Source organism: Adiantum capillus-veneris, chromosome 17 (genome assembly GCF_014529385.1).
Source record: "Adiantum capillus-veneris isolate H3 chromosome 17, ASM1452938v2, whole genome shotgun sequence".
Classification (NCBI taxonomy): Eukaryota; Viridiplantae; Streptophyta; class Polypodiopsida; order Polypodiales; family Pteridaceae; genus Adiantum; species Adiantum capillus-veneris.
The window spans coordinates 60,233,250-60,250,302 of record NC_140947.1 but is presented as its reverse complement, the minus strand read 5'-3'; the positions used below and the strand labels follow the sequence as shown (position 1 = coordinate 60,250,302).

Here is a 17,053-nt window from a genome sequence, read left to right as displayed (position 1 = left end):
TCAATTATCCCCGGTCTCAGACCCAAAACCTCACACACCTTCGAAGATGGTGAGAGCTAGCAGGGTATGAGAGTAGATTGAGAGGAAGAAGGAGTATCTTACGAGAAAGATGTACATCTCCTCACATAATCACTCATATTAGAATAGCTTAGCTTAGTAATTAGCATGGTAGAGGAGATGAGAATGCATTGAAGCTTGGCTCTTGGTTGAGAGTGTGTGTGTGATAATGCCTTGCAAAAATCATCCCCCTCTCTCTCTTGGGCGATCCCTCTTGCTAATTGCTCTTGCTATCCACCCATTGTCCCCCTTTCCCCTTTTGTGAGAGATTTAGGTAATTTAATAATTCAACTAAACTCTCATTGGACCCCTTTTCCTCCTTGCCAATAGGAATCAGGCAAGCCATTGGGTTGTTGAATGCTCATTGGACCCCTTGGGAGACTGTCCAATATTCTTCTAGAGGACTTAATTCTCATTGGTTCTTTTATGAAGTGTTTTGAAATTAATTAAACTAGATTTACTCTAGCCTAATTCTCATTGGTCCACCTCCAAGGCCATCCAATAGGAACTGGGTACACCTTGTGGGCATCTGGCCTAGGGAGCTGACATGTGTCCCTCATTCCCTTTTGTGTAAAGGGAGCTTGTGTGTGTGTGTGTGTGTGTGTGTGTGTGTGTGTGTGGCTTTCTCTCTCATCCTCTACATGCAAGGCTCGCCCCCTCCCAAGTAGGGATTTCAAAGACTTTTTTTTACACACACAAAGCATCCAATTCCCTTAAGGTTGACCTTTGGACACAACCTTTGAATTTTGGAACCTTAGCATTTTGGAAGTCTTAATGGGTTGAACCTTAAGGTCTTTTTAGCCCATTGTTGCAGATGGCTCTTTTGCAGATGGCCCCCTCCTTTGGATCCCTACTGTGGCCGGTCTGCCAGCTTATTCAATATTCTAGCTTTTTCTCCCCTAGCACTTCCCCATATTAAATGATCAGTTTAACATGAGAATATCATTTAGGAGAATTAGATATTGATTATTATGACATTACCTCTCTCTTGTGTGTTTGTTGGATAGTTTAGTCTGCGTCATGAAGTACTTAAGACTTTGTTGATCCGTGCGTAGAATGAAAGGAGTCCTCAATAAATAGTGCTTCCATGAGTCTAAGGCATGTAGAACTACAAGGAGTTCCTTTTCATAAATGCCCAGAGCTTGCTCAACAGGGTCGAGCCTTCGACTCTCATAGCCTATGGCGTGCCCTTGTTGGAGCAAAACAGCTCCAAGGCAATCACCACAAGCATCACATTGGACCTCAAATGGTTTTGAGAGATCCGGTAGTGTAAGCACAGGTTGAGAGATAAGATTTTCTTTAAGATTTTCAAAAGCATTGTTCTCCTTAGTAGACCATGTATACCTAACTCTTTTCTTTGTTAGGTCATGTAATGGTCTCGTAATTTGTGAGAACTTTTCTATGAAGCGTCTATAGTATGCACACATACTTATAAATCTTCTTAGTTCATGAAGATTCCTTGGTTTAGGCCATCCTTTTATTACCTCTAACTTTGATGGATCCATTTGGATGCCATCTTGAGAGATAATGTGACCTAAATACTAAATCTCTTGCAAGAAAAATTCACTTTTCTTTCGATTAACATAAAGTTTATTCTCTCTCAAAACTTGAAATATTACCTGGAGGTGTTTCTTGTGTTCATCTAATGAATCAGAGTAGATGATAATATCATCAAAGAACACTCCAGTGAAGGTTCGATGAGTCATGACAGCTACTCCATCAAGCGGTTCAATGTGGCTAGTGCATTGGTCAAGCCAAAAGGCATGACAATGTATTCGTAAAGACCAAATGTGGTGTGAAATGCGGTATTTACAATGTCTTGATCAGCTATCCTTATTTGATGATAGTCACTTTGCATTTAGCACTCTCTGAAGCTTCGGTGTCGACGAGACGATCTTCACACTCGTCTAGGCACCGATGCTCTAGTGGTGGCGGCGGTGGTTGTTGTGGGGATGCCGCCACCGATGCCTTGACACCGCCTTGTGTTCAAAGAGGCTCTTTACCCTCCCCTTCTTTGCTGGCCCCCACACCAACCACGACATTGCCATCTACACCAGGTTTTGTGCGGCTGACGACTGTTCCTAGAAACCACACACCACTAGCTACTCCTCCATGAGTCACTCTTGTCGATACTCCTTGCTTTGGGGCCTAGACTCCAGTGGAGCCACCTACGTCCGTACCCCCATCGACATGCTGCTAGAGACCCCTACCAAGACACCCAGGTTCACGTGTCATCGGCGAGAGGGCTTACCTTACTCCGTTGACTTCAGCGGTGGCGTCATCTTGGATGATGAAGGGAAGAAGGTGATCTCGCGCATGCGCGGTCTTTGCTCTTAGGTGTTTAGACACTACATACTAAACACCTGGAGTGAAGTACTAAGTGATTTAAAAGACAGAGTCATCAGCATGTTGCATGAAGAGTTTCCCATTTAAACACGGGATGATCGCTTCAATGAAGACCTGATGAAGGTTCGAATGTGAAAATACTGCAAGCACAAGCATTCCGAAGTGCAAAAAGCAATTAAGCATGGGTGGAACAGACCAGATTGGCTAGCCAAAGAAGATTGGAAGAATGCGAAGAAAGCAGCACGCGAGAATCCCGACAAGTGGAAGCAACAAAAGGAGGCAGCCAAAGCGCGAGTAAAGGCAGGGAGCTCGCACCGCTTAGGGAGCGGCAGGTGGGCATCATTTGAGACCGATTTTGTAAGTGTTTCTGCATTGCGCTTTAGGTTTGATAGTTTAGGTTTTAGGGGTTTTTAAATTCTAACATAATGGATTCTTTGTATGTTTTGATAGTGGTCGATGATAGGACATGACCCCACACCGTACGAGCGCGAGTACACAAGCAGAAAGGGCTTAAATGCCCTGATGGACATTCTGAGTTCTCGCGGCAGCATGGTTAGTATTAGGGTTTACTCTTTTCTATTTGTTGTATTGTTTTATAAATTATATGTTTATACTTACAGAAAGCTGTCTTATTGTTTTTTTTTTGCAAAATCCAACAGATATGCCGCTTGAAGGCGATGCGACGTCTGATTAGACAACTTCATTCTACCCGTAGCTAGATAGCATTAGTTTCCTTTTTTCATAGCATATATATCATGAGATGACATTTATACGTCTTTTTGTAACTATTGGAAATCCATGTATATTTTTTCAATAATGACAATGGTGTTGTAACTATTACATTTGCAAAGTTTAACAATCAAGTGATTTTGCCTATGATGTGTACAATTGTCATTGATTTACTTTCATGAATTTACTTTTGTTAGCTTTCTATCTTTATCTGCAAACAATACTATGGATGATGGAGTTAATGGTTATATTGTCTTGTGGGTGACTACTTTGGGTCTATATCTAAGCTTGCACTTTCTTTCAAAGGTGAATCTGGGCTTATCTTGAATTCATTTAGGTCTACTCAATGATTGAAACATTCAGTATGGTTGATGGGTGGCAGGGAATTCAATGCCCCGCCACCAAAAAAACTTTCTCTCGAGCATCGCTATGCTTGTCGCTATATAAGGCTCTGCAGTGTCACTATAAACGTCGCTATAGGTGGCATGTAAACGTTGCTATGATCGTCGCTATAAGTGTCGCTATATAGCAACACCCATAGTGACGCATATAGGGCGACGCTCATAGCGATGTTCCGGTATCAACGGTGTTAGCGACAGTCTTAGCGACGCCGGGGAGTATAAAAACCCACTGTATTTCCATCACTAATAGCGTCACAAGTACACAACCTCTTGTTGTGAATATAAACTAGGGACTCTAATACCAGCCAACCTTTTGCCATGCTACCCTCCAGACGTGCCTTTTGACGCACATATCCCTTGAGCGTTTTCATAAAACGTTCTAAAGAGAACATCCATCTGGAATGTACTATGCCAGCTCTTTCCACCTCATCAACTATGTGAACAACAAGATGCACCTGAATGGTTAGCATGGTAGTAGGAAAGTGTTTCTCAAGCATGCACACAACCTCCGCAGTGTTTAGTTTGGAGAATGGTATGGAGTCTACGTTGATCTCCTTCTGTGAGATCCATTGCACCAACTTCGAAAGTTTGTAGATTGTGTTATGGATGTCAAGAGACAAACATCCCTCAATGGCCATTGGTAAAATAAACATCCCTCGATGGCCATCGGTAAAATAAACTGCAAAACACGTGTAGCAAATGATATTAAAGTCCACACACGAATTTGTTACACAATTCCCACTATGATATATTCCACTTCAAACATGCCTCACACATTTTATACCAGTCCCGTGACTTCAACCTAGTAACTTTCCTTCTTTAGTAAAACACGTTTGAAGTGAGTGCATTACGCCAGTGGCGTCCACACAGATTGAATGGTCTCTTTTACTTTGCGTTCTTGGGCTCTTGTGAAAATCCATGGCGTTTTAGGAAGTTCTATCGCTCCATCGGATGCTGTCTGCGGCCAATATTGCTCCATACGATCCACATTTCTAAGGTCAACCCTGGCTTTCAAAGTATCTTTCTTGCGGGTCAGATGGTCCCATAGCATATTACCTACATTCTTGAATATGTGCATTGGATCGAGCAAGTGATTGATCATGAGTCAGGACCAATATGGTAACTCGTACCTCCTCCTGAGTCTCTTCATCCCTGGGGGCAAACCTTCATCACACATCTCCTTCTGCTTCAACCATGCTTATTCAGACATCCTCAGTGGCTCTCTTTTCAAAAATCCATCGCGTAACACATGATTCTCTGGAAGATACGCTTGATGACCTTCGTAGATTTTCTTCTTCAATGAGGATGCCTGACGTGCATTCAATCTAGGTCCACATGTGACACATGTTGTGTATCCTCTTGTTTGAAGCTCTGCATGTATACACATGATAATATATAAGCTCGAGAAAAACCAAGATTTACAGTGTTTGAGTTTGAGTGTAAATCACCTGAGTATTCTGTTAGTCCAGGATAGTCATGTATGGTCCACATTAGAATGCCTCTGATCAAAGCATTCCGTCCACCTGTGTGTCAGGTCATATGCACCACTTCGTAGTCAACCACGGGGGAATGTTGTAGTTGACGATGACAACGGGCCATACACTCTAAGATGTTGATCTTTGACCAAATGGATTTACGTCATCCAAAGCCAGGCCTAAGCGCAAATTTTGATCTTCCCTAGCAAAATTCGTCCATGTTTCGTCTATATGTTTCTAGGCTGCAAAAACTGAGAGAATCCGTAGCACACCATCTGAAGATTTATTCTCCTCATGCCATGATGCTAGGGCGGCCATGGACTTACAGTAGAAGAAATGCTCGATGCGAGGATGCAAAAGAAAATGTTGCAAAACCTTTTGTGGAATTTTTGTTCCATGGAGATCTACTAGATATCTCTCGGAATCACATTTCGGACACTTTTCCATGTCTATGTATCCCCCTCTGAAAAGAATGCAGTCGTTAGGACAAGCGTGGATCAAATTGTAATCCATCCCCAAGTTTTGTAAGATCTTTCTTGCTTCCTCGCTGGAATCTGGCATCACATTATCAGCTAGCAGTATGTGCTCTTTGAGAAATCTACACAATGAAAAAAATGAGATAGAATTGTGTATTAAGTAATCTATCACATCATTATACATCTAGAGTTTTTTATTAAAGTAAATACATTGTAATAGATCACCTGAAAAGCATTGTGGCGCTAGTGTCACTCCATCCAAACTTTGTCTGCATGTTGAGAAGAACCAAGAGCGCCTTCAATCTAGACACGTGTTCTCCATCATACAATGGCGGATCGGTTTCACTTTTCATATGATCATAGATAAGCCTTTCTCAATCCATGATCATCTCGATCATTTCATCAATCTCGGGCTCAAACATTGCCTCGTTGGGAATGTAGTCTGCATGATCATCCCCTGAGTTGTCATAGGCTATATCTTGTGGCCTCACATATGCTGCTTGACCAAAGCACCTGCGAACACGTCTATTGGGTTGCAAGATTGTTGCATGTTGGCTAGCGTCTGAGTTCGATGAGTTATAATTGGCAACAAATCGATCTGTAATAGATGGATATAACTCGCCAAATTTACAAACGTGCTACAAAGAAACACGTTTTGTTCGTCGCACAGCATGCTTGCATTGATTACAAGGACATAAGATCCTCGTTGAGAGATAGGTGTTTCGGTTGGACGGCCCCACATCCTCATCACTACTCATAATGAGAGTAAAAACCTTATAACCTGGACATAAATTTAATCTTCTATTGGCATCCTCCGTCTTTTATCTCTCTCTCTCTCTCTCTCTCTCTCTCTCTCTCTCTTTGTTCACACTGTAAACTACCTCACATTCTCTAGTCATGTCCAATCCCCGCACACCTCAATTTAGAGGTGCACTGAGCTCAGAACCACCGGGTTATAATCTCATCTTTATTGGTCAATGCCTATATTTGTGGGTACGAGAAATCTTCACACCCACGTCTACATGATAGTGCATGTAGTGGACAAAACCCCTTTGCCTCTTCTCTAGCTGTAGCATTTCACAGCATCTTAACATCTTTTCATAGTAGATCTTTGTTCGAGGGATTACTTATCACGTTACATGTTGGCCTCCAATCTGAGTATCATGCCGTTGAAATCTTTCCAACTTAAGGTTGCATCCGCAGAGAGGAAGAGAGGGATCACCATTCATCTAACTCTAATTTTTTTACCGTAATCCCGAAGGTAGACTCTAATATAAAAACTCAATCCAAAATCTAACCTAATTGAGCATGTGGTGATTTGTGGCTAATTGAATATGGTTAGTGTGTGAGTTAATAGGTGTTAGATTCTGATGGGAATATACATATTTTTGTGTAACTAGTGTTTGCTCTTTGGGCAAAGCGCGCCTTCATTGACATGCCTAAAAATCTTAAAAAAAACTAGTCCATCGAACATAAATCTAGATCTAATCTAATCTTAAACTCAAAATAAATCTAAATCCAATCTAAACCTAGATGTAATCTAACTTAAATTTAAATTTAATGCAGTTAATTTTAAATCTTGTTTTAATCTTAAATCTATATCGAATTTAATATTAAACTCAACATAAACCTAAATCTAATCCAATATTAAATCTAAACCTAAATGTAATCTAACTTAAATCTAACATAGCTAGCTAATCTTAATACTTTACTAATTTTTAATCTAACCTAATCTTAATCTAATGTAAATCTAAATTTAACCTAATCTTAAACTCAACATAAACATAAATCTAAATGTAACCTAACTTAATCTAATTTAAATCTTAACATAATCTCTCTCTCTCTTTGTTTTCTTCCCTTACCTCTCTCTTTCGTCTTCTCCTCCTCTCTCTCTCTTTGGTTTTTTATTCTCTCTCTCTTTCTCTTTGTTTTCTCCTCTCTCTCTCTCTCACACACACACACACAATGTGTGTGTATGCATTCCTTGTTTATGCATGTGGGTGTGTGTTTTTTGTTTACGCATGTGCTCTCTCTCTCTCTCTCTCTCTCTCTCTCTCTCACACACACACACACACACACACACACACATTGTGTCTTTGAGAGAAAGTGAAAGAGAGAGAGAGAGAGAGAGGAGAGAGAGAGAAACAGGGGAAGGGAACATGAGAGAGAGGAGGAAAAGGAGCATACCTGGCTCTCCTTGTGTGTGTGTGTGTGTGTAGAGAAGAAAGAGAGAGAGAGAGGGAGAGCGCGAGTTACCTCTTTGCTTGAGTGTCGAAAACTCAGATCTGAGATCTGAGTTTTCGGACGCTCTCGGTTTATTTTTTACCCCTGTAGGCATCGCTATGGGCATCTCTATGAGCGTCGCTATGTAACAAATAAAATAGCGACGCTCATAGCGATGTCGTGGATTTTCACTTTTGAACGTCGCACTGCGAGCGTCGCTAATGTGAAGTACCTCTTGTAGTGAAACTACAAGATTCCAACCAATGTAGTTCTTTTTTTCACAAATGAAAATGGTAAATAACACCCAAATGATAATCCAAAAAAAAAAGTCCATTAGACAATAGCATTCATGAAGGTTTCACAACTTGGATCAACACCTTCTATATCTTCTACAAACCATGTCTGTTGGCTACTCACTTTTGGTATTTGCCTCATTTTCTCACACACAACTTGTCCATGTTTTAGATTAGGTGAATAGATTTTCTCCATTTGCAAAATCACCAAAAGAATGCACTAGCCTTTAACTTGGAGGATCCAGACTGCCGAGAGCATCGAATGGTGAAGGGGAGCTCCATCGAGGTGGCATTATGCCATTTATCATTCGAAAAAAGAGAAAAAAAAATATGGACCCGCTAGCTAGAGACATGGGCGGCCTCTCCCCCTTGGAACAACATCAAGTTAGTGCCCTTTTTAGCACCAATCATAGAGGAGGGTTTAATCTTCTGCCTTTTGTTGCGATGCACGTCCTAATAACTACGTACTCAATTCTTATTTATTGATCATGTCCTCCGGGGGTCCACTATCAAGAACATCCCTCTATATAATGTAAATTTGACATACAATAGTTTAAAAACACCCCTGACAAAATGGTTGACATGAATAGATTGAGCCCCTCTTTTTTCAATAGATTAACAGTTTTTTCTCAAAATGGATTAAAAAACCTCTCGTTAATGTATCTCTATTATATTATCAATTATGATTAGTTGCTCCCGTCGTTGTACTTCAATTTCAAAATATCAAGACCAACACTGTGAATGAACCGAAGGTGGACAAGGGACTACTTGAGCTTGGGGCAAGGAGCAATTTGAACGCCCTTAGTACCCTCTTGTAAATTTAGGATAGTGGGAATGAACATTAGTGCAATGCACAAAGAGACCTACGAAATGCCATGAACTAGGATTTGTTTGAGCATGTAGGAGTCGACAGCCTGGCGAGTGGAGTCGGTTGAGCGTAAGGTAGACGGGATATAGGAAGCTAAAATCTCAATCAAATGTGCGTGTGTGTGCCTGGAGCTAATATGGCGTATTCTGATGCCATGGAGCCGTGCGAAATATGTAGGCTCTCTCTCTCTCTCTCTCTCTCTCTCTCAAAGATATTTGCAACGGCTTATCATGTACTGTACTACGCATATGTTCTGTTCAGCTTTTGCTCATCTACGTCGTATATATGGCAGCTGGCGAGGGAGCTTCAGCCTTGCTTCAAGCATACTGCGATAACGTCGCCCATCACCCTCGACGCCGGCGCAAAGGCTGCCATTGTAGTGCAGGCAACGCTGGCCATCCGCCCGCCGCGGAAACGCTATGGAGCGCCGTGTACGTGCGGTTGCAGGCAGAGATCGACCACTGGCGACGTACAAAAGAGCTCGAAGAAGCAGGAAATCTGGCCCCCTTGCAGCTGCCACCACTTCGCATGAGCATTGTCATCCCTCTGGCCGCCAGCCAGCACTCTGAAGCCGGTGCTCTTGCATTGCCTCCCGGCCCCCGTCACATTATCTTCCGCTACTCTCAGTACAGCCCTCGCAGCCCCTTGCCGAAAGCCAGACCCAAGCTTATTCTGCAGGTGAACGAGCAGGCCGCAGCCTCTGCGCAGAAAGAACGCTATGCTGGCATTGAGCGACGTCTTGCCGAGCTCGTCGCCAAGAGAAACAAGCGCGGTGGGCGACTCAGTGTCAAGAAGCCCTTAAGGCTACCGGCCTCTTCAGGACTTGAAGCTCTGCCTAACGACCCATCTTGGAGGTCGACCCAGAGGAAGAGAAGGAGGAGGAGGAGGAGGAGGAGAAGGAGCTGCCGGACAATGGAAGAGTTTGCTGATGCGAAAGCACAAAGTCGCTGTATTCTTCACGTAGCCTCTGACAGCGCAATGACCATAATTAATATTTTTCTTTCTTTCTTTTCTTTCCATGTGTTAATCGCGATAATTGCAATCAAATTCTCCACAGACGATCGTTCTAAATTCTAAATATTTCAAAAAGAAATATTGAAATGATTTATATCCCAAATTAGAACTTGACCAGAGCCACAGAGAATATAATAGCCCAAGATACAATCTCAAGAGAGGAAACTGAGAACCATAGGACCAGTCCCCCAATGTGAGACGGGCCTTAGAAGCCTTGCAAGATAAAATTAAATGATTAATGGAAAAGCAACAATAAGCTTCTAACTCTTAGCTAGATTTCCGTAGAAAGACTCTCTATACTAGTCCTCTATTCATGACAAAAGTAGTGGGGTCATCACCCCTTCCTCTTGGGCTTTATAAACCTAGCTCTGACATTCTACATTGGAATACTCTCATTCTTCATTTCCATTAGTATTATTAGCTTGTTTACCTCAACTTGTGGTAGTCCTTTCCTTCTCTCTATCTATACTTCTAACTTGGTATTAGAGTAGGTTTAGGGAATCCATTAGCGGTTTTTGGAAGTTTATCCCTTAGGAATATCATGTTTTTTTAATATGAGGGTCTTTCACAACTAGTCTCCCATCGTTAAGTACTATAATCCATTCTTACCCATCACTATAAGAAGAGAAATCTCTTTATCTATACTTCTAACCTGGTATTAGAGTAGGTTTAGGGAATTCATCAACGGTTTTTGGAAGTTTATCCCTTAGAAATGTCATGTTTTTTTAGCATCAGGGTCTTTCATAACTAATCTCCCATCATTAAGTACCTTAATCCATTCTCACCCATCACTACACAAGAGGAGAAATTGATCGAGAACCACCATTATTACTGCGGATTAACAAATGAAAATGGAAAGAAAAAAAATTGTGTTGACGGTAATAGACGTGGCAACACGTGTGGCAATGGTTTCTTAGCAATAAGCGATGTAATAGGCACGGGTATATACCCGCAACTATTATCACGTATATTGTCGCATCTATTACCGGTAAACAACTATTCAAATATAGAGGTGCTCATTTGGCCACCCAATTTGGAGTACCTTTATTTTGGACCTGCATAAAACATATAAAACATCAATTGTATTTTGAAAAAGTGTATAGAAAAAATAAACAACAAGAGTAATATACTTTACCTTGACAATATAAAGTGCAAAAGATCAACTATTTAAAAATGTTACAATGTATGTACATATGGCGTTTGCCGTGACTCTACATTAACCCAAACCAAACTAAAAAAATTAACAACTCACAACAACTAATATAATATGATTTGTCTAAACTTACCACCTGCAGAGATCCAACCGCTAAGTAGAATTACTCAAGAGAGATGTGGCTGTTCTCCAACAACGATCGCCAAGTTCTGAATTCTGTGTGCCGCTCGCAAAACTTGACCATCTGTTTAGCTGTTCGACTCAAAGTGATATTTTTCTAAGTTAGCAATAACAAAAGCAATTCATTAACTAAAACCTTTCTAATCAGTACCGGTTTAGGTTTTAATTTAACCAAACTTATATATTTGTCATTCCAAGCTTCTTTGCGTCCCAAATTATAGTGTGTGGGAGTTTGTCTGGCGTGAGCTTTGCTGTTTTCTGTAGGATGAGCCCGTTGCAACCTGTTCGCCCTTTTCCTACATTGCCCACTCTCACTCCGCATCTGTCATATTGCCTCCGCGATAGCTCATGTCTGGATCTCTAACTTAGTTGGCTGCTTCGCGTCGTACATTGGACTGCTTGTTTTTTAGAAATGTTTTAATGTAGCCCTTCAACCATTGTGGTGAAAAATGCTCATTGGGGGCATTTGGAAATCTAGCATGCAACGCGTTCTCGATGTAGCATGCATGATCATGCAACAGCTAATTTCTGAATTTTACAAAACTATTCTTATATGCCGAGTGTATAAGAATTTGAAGATGGTCTTGAAATGCCTTGCCCTATGATGCACCAAAGTCCACCTCCCCGCCATACTTTACTCTATAGTAGCATCCATGCATATCTAGCACGGGTATGTCAGTATCTTTGTCTTGTGCATCTGGGATGGCACTCTCTGAAATAGGAGATTCTGTTCCCTCCACTACCCAAAAAAGCGAAGCCACAAGATACCCCACCGCTCCGCCTCTCTCGTTGCTCGCTGTCCTGAGACGGACATCGACGGGCACTGCCAGAAGAAGTGCATCAACAATGCTCGGGTGAAGGAGGAGTGGAATGGAGTGGCATGGAGCACTGCGACGGAAGGAGAGTGGAACCTTACGATGGAAGGAGAGTGGGACCCTGCAATGGAAGCGGACATTTCAAAGACAAGGACATGAGCTATTGGGTGAAGGCATAGTGCATGGTGACCCTCCCACTAGCTCTACTTTCCTCCTCCCACGTTTCAAGAGTACTTTGAGCTTGAGGATGAGCACATGTTCGACATGGTTGATGAGTTACTAGCTCACAAAAGCAATATGTTTGTGCGAGGAGGATTTTTTATCATGCACTCGACGGGCAACAACAAGGGAGGACAAATTGCTGACCGAGTACCCGAACACCTTTTTACGAGGAGCACATTGCTCACTGCTCCAAGCATCATTGGAAGTCCTCAACTTGCAAGTGAAATTTAATTGGAGCAATGTAAGTGTAGATGGACTCATTGGGTAAGTTTTAATAATAAATTTATTTTTGTTGTAGCTAATAATATTAATAGTATATATGTATATGTATGAATAATATTTTTTTTGTTGTAGTTTGGTGCGAAAAATATTTCCTAAAGACCACCACATGCCTCCGGATCGTCGACGACCTAGATCATATGTCACTGCACTTAGCATGGAGTATGAGCGCATCCACCCATGCGTCAATGATTGCATACTATACCACAATAAGCACGCACACGTTGTCTCATGTTACGTATGTGGAAAGCACGCAACAAGACCGGAGTGAGCAAGGCGCACCCACCCCGTAACGTAATGAGACATTTTCGACTAATTCCTCGCATTCAACACATGTTTAAAAGCAAAGCTATGGTGTAGCTTCTCACATGGTACGCCAACCATCACTCCAATGATGGAATGATGCATGTCCCTCCTATTCACCTGCATGGAGGCACATAGAGACACAGTGGCCAGAGTTTGGGGGGTAGAGCCTTGATACTTGAGGCTTGGGCTAGCAAGCGACGATGTCAATCCCTTTGACACCAAATCCACTTCATGGAGCACTTGGCCTGTGGTGATCATCAAGTACAACATTCCACCATGGGAGATAACCAAGAAGGGCAATACCATCTTTCCTTGCTTTTACCTGGTGTCGTGCAGCTCCACTTCCATGATGGAAAAAAGTGCAGAGGAGGGCAAGTTAATCTTCTTTAAAGCCTGTACATTTATTGAGGAGTGAAGCTCCACTTCCATGATGGAAAAAAGTGTAGAGGAGTGCAAGTTAATCTTCTTTAAAGCCTGTACATTTATTGAGGAGTGACGAGGGCTTGATAACAGAAATTGTTTGCTACTAAATGTATGCCAGATGTTGGTTTAAAGGGCCATAACCTATGTTTTTGATGCTAAAAGTGAATATGTCTAAGATGATTAAAATAAAAGTTTATGGATTAAAATTGTAGTGCTCAAGGTGCTCTATGGGCATGTCTTTATGTCTAATCAATTGGAGCTACGGTGAAGAAGTTATGTTAGTTTGTAGCTGGGATTGATTGCAGATCTGTACCGGATTGGGAAACTATATATGAGGGATCAAGGATGAAGTGAATGGATGGGTCTCAAGTGCTCTTTTTGTGGCACACATTGCTCTTTTCATATTAGCAAGCGGAGCTCTGGTTGCCAAGATATTAGAAATTTAGGTTTCAACGAGGGTCACTTTCATACCAGTTTGGTCACCTTAGAGAGTGTGCCAACTGGGAGTTTTTGGATATCAAGCGGGTTCTCGAAAGCGGTGTACTTAATCGGGCAATAAAGGTCAAGGAGCACCTCATCCAGAATACCATCTCATGCGTGCATCGAAAGCGGTGTATGTTGCTAGAATTATGCTCAGTGGTATGGTGATCGACACGTAAGCCTAAATGTGATGGTCATTGGTGCTTTGGTTAAGATGTATGACAACATTGAAAAAATTTATGTGTTTGGTTGCAAAATTTAGGTTTTAATGAGAGAGAGAGAGAGAGAGAGAGAGAGAGAGAGAGAGAGAGAGAGAGCTCCCCTTTTTTGTGTGTGTGAAGTGTTAGGAAATAAGACGTAGCTAAATAGATAATTGAGTAGATTACTTAATGGAGAGATAGATTTACATACACGAGATTATAGAGTAGAGAGAGAGAGAGAGAGTACACACGATATACGTGGTCCACCCAATGTGGGCTACGTCCACGGGAAAGCAGCCACTCAATGGCTTTAGTACTTCAAAACAAGAAGTAGTTTACAAAGGGATTATACCCTTAATGGAGCTCCCTCCTTGCTTCACTCTCACCACCTCACACTCACCTTGTTGCATCAACTTCACACTATAAAATGTGTGTAGAAATGGCCTCCTTTTATAGGCCAAAAGGGCTACCCTCTCTCATGAGAGGCAGCCATGTGTAGCCGCCCTTGTGTAGATAAGTCCAAATCGGACCCTTCAATCCGCCCATGTGTGGCCGCCCTTGAGAAGACAAGTCCGCTTTTGAATTCGGCCACCGGCTAGCGGCCATTGACTACCGACCACCGAGGCCCCTAAAGTTTCCCTTGATTTTTGGCCATGAAAATTTGGTTTTCGACGAGTGATTTTCCTTCACGCACGATGGCTTCTCCTCATAATGGGGGCCTTACAAATGTGCACTTTTATCACAGAAGATTACAAGGTAAATCAGGCTCCATACTTAACAATCTCCCACTTGGAGACTGATCTTAAAACCAAACCTGTGACTGCTTTCCATCCTGGCTTCTTATCCTTGAATGCCGATTGAGGATGAGCAAAATCTCAACTTCTCCTTGTTGACCACCTTTGTAAACATGTCTGCAGGATTTTCACTTGTATGCACCTTTCCTAGCTTTAGCTGTCCCTCTTCCAAAAGAGTGCGTATGAAGTGATATCTCACCTCAATGTGCTTTGTCCTTGAATGAAAGGTTGAGTTCTTCGCAAGATGGATAGCGCTTTGGCTATTACTGTACAAGACACAATTGTTTTGTTTGAATCCAAGCTCTTCTAAGAATCTGTGAAGCCACATACTTCTTTGCTTGCCTCCGTCATTGCTACATACTCTGCTTCCGTGGTAGAAAGTGAAACCACTTTCTCTAGCTTTGAAGCCCAGCTTACTACTGTGCCTTCAATCGTGAACACATAGCCAGTAGTGCTCCTTCGAGTATCTTTGTCACCTGCCATATCTGCATCAGCATACCCTTCTAGAAAAATATCGGTTCCTCCAAAATACAAAGCATTTTTTGTTGTCCCTTTTAGAGATCTAAGTATCCACTTCACACCTTGCCAACACTCTTTACCTGGGTTGTCGATGAACCTACTCACAAACTCCCACTGCATGTGCAATGTCTGGCCTTGTCCAGACCATAGCATACATTAGAGAACCTACCGCTGCAGCATATGGAACTTTATACATATAGGCCATCTCCTCTTGTGTCTTTGGACACATATCCTTCCTTAGTTTAAAGTGACCAGCCAAAGGTGTAGAAACTGGTTTTGCATTTTTCATTGCAAGCCTTTCTAGTACCTTCTTGATGTAATCTTCTTGAGATAGCTTTATTGTCTTCTTCGTTCTGTCCCTTGATATTTTCATACCAAGTATCCTCTTTGCAACACCTAAATCTTTCATTGAAAAAGATTTAGACAGCTCCTCTTTTAGGTCTTTGATGTCCTGCATGTTAGCACTTGCAACCAACATGTCATCAACATATAACATTAGGATGATGAATTTCCCATCTCCCAAATTCTTCGTGTAGACGGAGTGATCCGAGTTGCATCTTGTGAATCCATGATCCAACATCCATCGATCAAACTTCAAGTGCCATTGTCTTCATGCTTGCTTTAAACCATACAAGCTCTTCTTTAATCTGCAAACCATTTTCTCCTTACCGTTTACTTCATACCCCTTTGGTTGAAGCATATAGATTTCCTCCTCTAAGTCACCGTGAGGGAATGCCGTATTTACATCCATTTGCTCGAGATTTAGATCATGAGCATCCACAAGGCTTAAGACAAGCCTAATTGAGTTGATTTTTACAACAGGAGAAAATATTTCATTGAAGTCAATACCTTTCTTTTGAGACAAACCTTTTACCACAAGCCTAGACTTGTACCTTTTCTTCCCACCTTCTTCTTCCTTCACCTTGTACACCCATTTGTTTTGAAGTGCCCGCTTACCTTTAGGCAACTCAACCAATTCCCATGTTTGGTTGCGATGTAGTGAGTCCATCTCCACTTGCATGCTCTTCGTCCATTCTTCTTTGGATTCATGTTGCATAGCTTCTTCGTATGATTTCGGCTCTCCAGAATCTGAGATCAAGAGATGGTTGAAGGAAGGAACAAACCTTTCTGAAGGTCTACTTGCTCTTGTAGATCTTCTGGGAATAGGTTGAGGCTCCTCATTTGGTTGACATTGTTGCACATTGTCACCGTTTGCAGTCCTTGAGTCTTCACCGTCCTCAAGCTCCATGTACTCATCACCTGTTTCTTTTGTTTGATTTCTTTCCAAGTAATCTTTGTACATAATTTTTTCATTAAAAATTACATCCCTACTCCTTAAGATTTTACCATCTTCAGGATTCCATAGGTGATACCCAAAGTCACCTTCCCCATATCCAATGAAGAAACACTTTTTGGACTTTGCATCTAGCTTTGATCTTAGGCTTCTATCTATGTGCATGAAAGCCTCACACCCAAACACTTTGAGAAATGCATAATTCACCGGTTTACCTATCCATGCCTCCTCTGGAACTCCCCCATCCAATGCCGTTAAGGGTGACCGATTGATTAAGTACACAGAGTACTTACAGCTTTCGCCCAAAGCTCAAGCGGTAGGCCAGCATGTAGCCGCATGCTTCATGCTCGCTCCATGATTGTCTTGTTCATCCTTTCCAAAATCCCATTTTGTTGAGGTGTCCTTGGGGTTGTCCTTTGCCTCCGAATGCCATTTCTAGCACAAAATCTTTCAAAAGATTGGCTGCAATACTCACCTCCATTGTCGGATCTGAGGCATTTAACCTT

General features: G+C 41.9%; 1 pseudogene; it reads left to right on the top strand.

Moving 5' to 3' along the window:
• The first annotated feature begins 2,247 nt into the window (after positions 1-2,247).
• On the top strand, positions 2,248-3,122 carry LOC147437343 (uncharacterized; annotated as a pseudogene).
• The last annotated feature ends 13,931 nt before the right edge of the window (positions 3,123-17,053 follow it).